Genomic DNA, 6,000 nt, shown 5'->3' with positions numbered 1-6,000 from the left:
ACTGAGATCATGGGAGTTTGTCTTCCTGTGCCTGGCTTATTTTACTTAACATAATGTCCTCCAGGTTCATCCATATTGTTGCAAATGACAGGATTTTCCTTGTTTTTCTTTCCTCTTTTTTTTTTTTTGTTTTGTTTTTTGAGACGGACTCTTGCTCTGTCGCCCAGGCTGGAGTGCAGTGGCACGATCTCGGCTCACTGCAAGCTCTGCCTCCCGGGTTCACGCTATTCTCCTGCCTCAGCCTCCCAAGTAGCTGGGACTACAGGTGCCCACCACCACGCCTGGCTAATTTTTTGTATTTTTAGTAGAGACAGGGTTTCACCGTGTTAGCCTGGATGGTCTCGATCTCCCGACCTCGTGATCTGCCTGCTTTGGCCTCCCAAAGTGCTGGGATTACAGGCATGAGCCATGGCGCCCGGCCCCTTGTTTTTCTTTTCAAGGGTGAATAGAATGTCTTTGAATATATCCACCACACATTTTGTCAATGTTTCCATTGATAGATACTTACATTCCATATTATGGCTGTATTTTGGCTATTGTGTCTAAAGTTGTAGTGACCACTGGAGTACTGGTATCTCTTGGACATATTACTTTCATCTCCTTTGGCTATATACTACATTTAAAGAGTTTTAAATCGCTGTTTATGAATTTTAAAAAATCTCAGGTTATTTTCACTGTAGATGGGCTTGTGGGGGTGAGGAAAGGAGAGTGGGAAGGCTAAGCTATTCAAGGTTGTCTTCACTGACCACTTCCCCTTACTCATCCCCTCTTCCAAGGTCTCAGCTTATCTCCCAGGGACTGAACACCCTCCAGACAAAATCAATGTAACAGAAGTCTGGCATTCGAGAATATTTGAGTTTAGTTACCTGTAGTCTTCCCTAGGTATCCCTAGAAAGATTAGTTCCTGGATAACCACCTCCCTCCCTTCCCCAGATACCAAAATGCTCAAGTCCCTTATATGAAATGGCAAAGTATTTACATATTACCTATGTGCATCCTTCCATATACTTTAAATAATCTCTAGATTACTTATAATACCCAGTACAATGTAAATGCTATGTAAATAGTTGTTATACTATATTTTAATATTTATTTTCCTTTATTGTTGTTTTAATTATATATTTTTTTTTCTGAGTATTTTCTATCCGAGGTTGGTTTAGTCCACAGACATGGGACCTGCTTATCTGCAGGACTGTACTTTGTTTGGTGCCTGCCCTGCCGGCTCCCTGCCATCCCCGGCACCCTCCGTTTCTTTCTGGAACTATTTACATTAGTGTCTACTGTGAGTTAGGCATTGTGATAGGCATGAAATAAGGCACAGTCCTGGCCCTGCGTTCATGGGACAGATATGCAGACAGTTACAGTACAGGTGGGTAGGTCTTGGTGTAGGTATGTAGCAGATGCTAACAGAGTGCAGAGGAGGGGCATGTGAACTGAGGGTTCTGGGGATGCTTGGTAGAGTTGGAGCCTGGGAATAATGGGATTTCTTCAGAAGGGTGATGAATGAGCTGATCTTAGAAGAATATATTGGATTAGGGCTATGAAAGAGAGCCTTTCAGGCAAGAAGGAGGATTTTTTTTTTTTTTTTCATGAACTCACTACTTAGGACCAAACTGTAAGCACCAGCACTGTTTCCTTTTCACCTTATGGAGACCATTATTGGAGCTGTGTTCATCAAGTCTTTTCTATGAACCAACAACCCCAAATCTCAGTGGTTCATACCTAGAAACATTTGTCTTTTTGTTCAGGGTTTTTTTCAGGCAGCTGTTGTTTGCCTGATATTGGCTAGTTTGAGTGAGGTTTGGTCCAGGTTGCAGATCAGGTTTGAATTTGCTCTTGTGTCTCCTTCTGAGACCCGTGGCTAGTTGGGACATGTGCTTTTTATGATAATAGCAGAAGCAAAAGAGACCAAGCCTAAACCACACAAGCACATTTCTGCTTTCATCTGTTTGCTAATATCCCCTTGGCTAAAGCAAGTCATAATGGCCAAGTCCAAAACCAATAGAGCAGAGAATACACCTTCCCTCTCTATTGGGAAGTACTAACAAGTCACATGGCAGAGGGAAGGTATGAATTACGAATCAGGGGCAATAATCTACTCTGCCACTGTGGTTTCCTGAAATGAAGTCCTAATAGAATTCGGTCGCAGGGGGAATAAAAGGGAGACTCTCACTCAGCCTCAGCAACAGGAAAGAAAGTAAGTTACAAAAAGTCTGTAAAGAATCTAGAGGAGGATTTGAAGGAGAGAAAGCACCAATAATCTAACTGCAGCACTTTATTTGAATTTAAGTAATGCTGGTCAAACATTCTTACAGGCTCTTACCCTTTCTGATCTATAAATTCTTCATATAGATGCTGAGCCAAAGGTTAGATCTAGAAAATATTATATCTAGTCCTTAGCATTTTGGTTTATTTTCAGTGTGCTTAAACGCTCAGTTAACGTGGCTTTAGACATAATTATAACAGAATTACAAATGAAAGCATCTTGGCAGAAAGTTTTTCCTGGCTTTGATGTGTTGGTACTGCCAGATTTTTGTGACATGCTGATGCTAATCTGTCAAATAGCCTGACACAAAGTGAGAAGAGAAATAAAAGGAGGCACGACAGGGCCAAGGACCTGGTGTGGTGGAGGATGGTTGGACAGTAGCAAATTCTGTCATCAGCCCTACTGAGAGTAAGCAACACCCTATCTTCAGGTCTCCGGGTCGGGCAAGGGGGTCCTACATGGGTTAGAGCTCATACCACTCTCAGAAATGCACCTACTTTCAGTTACCCACCAATTCTGATGCTCAATGCTCCTCCGAACCCGTTTTCTATGGGTCCACTGGAGCTCACTTAACTAAGATAGCACAAATTCTGCCCCACTCATGGGAACACACCTAAGCTAATGACACATGAGGTGCTTCCTCTTCTGCATGTATTCCTATGTGTTTGAGCTTTTTCCTCCCTCGGATGCGAGAGGGTATCAGTCTGTTTTACAAACATTTTGTCAAGTGTCCTTTGAGCCACGTACGAGAGGATATTAGAAGGGCTCCAGAAAGTTTGGAAAAGTAAATTCAGACCTGAGAGTAACCAAGAGAGTTCCTACCTTCCTTCTGGTCAGTGTTCCAGGAAGTTGAAGCACTGGATTTACCCTCCACTTTGTAGTTAAAGAGGAAACTAGAAGTAAATAGTCCCTTCTACAAGGTTTATTTATTTATTTATTTTTTTAAATTAAGAATAGATGAGTCTTATGTTTTGTGTGTGGTGGTGACATTCAAAACATAGTTTTTCAGTGTTTTGAAAAGTAATTTACCTAAGAAATGACAGGAAGAGTAATGCAACACATAGACAGCATTGCTGCGAGTTGTAAAACATTGACAGAACGACAAATGTTCCTGTGGCATAGAGTCCTTCTGAATCACAGAAATGACATTTGGATGAAAGCAAATCATTTTTACACATGCACACTGCTAACTGTGTAGTAAAGCCAGAAATAGTGTACCTTGGAAGTGGGCCAGAGAGAAAGAACACCTAAGAATTTTATGTTTTTCAGAAAAATTTTTACTTTTTAGGCAGGATTTTTGAGAAGTAAAGAAAATATTTGAGAGCCTTAAAGAAAATATGAGCTTTGATTTTTTTCTTTTTCTTTTCTTTTCTTTTTGAGATGGAGTTTTGCTCTTTGCTGCCCAGGCTGGAGTGCAGTGGTGAGATCTCAGCTCACTGAAACCTCCGCCTCCTGGGTTCAAGCGATTCTCCTGTCTTAGCCTCCCGAGTAGCTGAGCTTACAGGCACCTGCCACCATGCCCAGCTAATTTTTATATTTTTAATAGAGATGGGGTTTCACCCTGTTGGCCAGGCTGGTCTCGAACTGCTGACCTTAGGTGATCCGCCCTCCCCGGCCTCACAAAGTGCTGGGATTACAGGTATGAGCTACTGTGCCCGGCCTTTGATTTTTATTTATTAAAATATTAGTCATTGTGTTCCCATGTAGTCATCAAGTGTTTGGAGAGAAAACTCAGACCAAGCAGGAAATGTAGGCTTGATGTTTAGGAGACAGAGTACAGTGGGAGGCGTGACTTGGGGAGCTGATCACACAGAGATTACAGATGGAGATATGGAGTGCATAAGATCCCCAAGGATGGACAGGATGGAGAGAAGAAAAGGCCAAAATCAAAACTTTGGAAAATGCCCACTGTGGTGGGCTGATAATGGCTCCCAAATATCTGTCCACATTCTAATTCCCAGGACCTGCAAGTGTTACCTTATTTGAAAAGAGTCTTTGCATATGTGATTTAGTTAGGGATCTTGAGATAGGGAGATTATCCTCAGTTATCCAGGTGGTCCCTAAATGTCACAACCAGCATCCTTATAAAAGAGAGGCAGAGGGAGATTAGACACAAACACTGAGAAGGTGATATAATAACAGAGATAGAGATTGGAGTGATGTTGTCACAAGGTGAGGAACACCAAGGAATGCTGGCGCCGATGAGAAGCTGAAGGAGGCAAGGAATGGATTCTCCTCACAGCTTCTGTCTGCCTTTCTGGAGCCTTAATGGGCGTACAGATGTTCAGCTTGCACTTCTGTGGAAACAGGGAACATACAGCAGTGGCACAGAGCCCTGTTGACACTGTGGTGTGAGATACCTGGCCTCCAGAACTGAGATGATAAAATCCTGTTTGAACCCATCCTGGTTGTGGTAATTTGTTAAATCGGGTCTTGGGAACTAATCCCACCTTTGGGAACAGGAACAGAAAGAGTTTAAAAAGGTAAGGAGAGGTAGCAAGAAGCTTAAGTGTCATGAAAACGAAAGCCAAAGCAAGAGTTTAAAAACAGATGAGCAGAGGCAATAGTGTAAACGCTAGAGCCTAGAGCCTAATGGGTAAAAACGAAGATTGAGGAGAATCATTGATATGATAGAAGCTAATGATGGCAGCTAACTTGTACTGAGCACCCATTATGCTGGACATTGCCATAAGCACTCTGCAGATATAAACTCAATTCTCACAAAACCCTATGAGGTATGAATTGTTGTTACCCCATTTTACAGGTGAAAAAAACTGAGGTAAAAGTTTAAATAAATGCATTAAGTAACATAGGTAGTAAATGGTGTGGCCAAGATTTGAGCCGAGAATTCTGGCTACAGCATCCACATTTTAGCCACTACTTTGTACTAACCTCACCTTATCCCCCAAGGTGTGTGTTTCACAAGTTCTGACTTTGGGTCTTTTATCAAGTAAGGTAGATGATGTGTCTCAACAGGAAAAAGTATTTTTGTAATGATTATTTGAGGTGGAAAGGAGGAAGATGAGAAACTTTACATCACCTGGGCCCCATCTTCTCAGCTGAGTTGGAGAGGAAGCTATCTGATGAGGCTGAGGAAGGCAGCTAAGTTTCTGGCCTCAGGGAACCTAGGAAAGATGGTGAGGATACAATAAAACAGGAAGCACTAAATGAAAAATTTGCTGCACAGGTAAGCGTGCTCATTGTTATTTCCTTGACTGACTTTTGCCACTGTACCATGTCTATGTCCATGGTGTCTGCACCATGTAGCGTGCAAAGTGCAGAGGGAAAAGGGACTGAAGGAGGATCATCACCCCATACCTACCCTATGGAAGGTACTTTGTTCAGATATGATGAAGGAATCAGAAGACTGCACAATGTGACCTTTGTCATTAGAGACTCTAGAACGTTTGAGAAATGGACCATCCATGTACTCGCAGATGAATGAGAGTTCAAGAGCATTACATGATGAGAGCTAATTGCAAGATTAGAGACTGTAGTGGGTCAGAGGAACTGAAGTGTGTCAAGGGGAAGGTACAGCTCTAGATAGTTCTTACTAAGGTCTTTGACAGCTGATCAAGAATCAGGAGGACATTTCAGCCTGGATGATGCCATGGGTCAAGCATGAGAGAGGGGAGAAACAGACGATTCTTTAAGAGCTTAGGCCAAAGGACTCTCAACATTCTGTGCTTCCAATCTATCCCCCACCCAGGATAGATTTCTGTTGAGTTACTATT

Source organism: Trachypithecus francoisi, unplaced genomic scaffold (genome assembly GCF_009764315.1).
Source record: "Trachypithecus francoisi isolate TF-2019V2 unplaced genomic scaffold, Tfra_2.0 Lachesis_group11, whole genome shotgun sequence".
Classification (NCBI taxonomy): domain Eukaryota; kingdom Metazoa; phylum Chordata; class Mammalia; order Primates; family Cercopithecidae; genus Trachypithecus; species Trachypithecus francoisi.
This window is presented reverse-complemented; position numbering follows the sequence as displayed.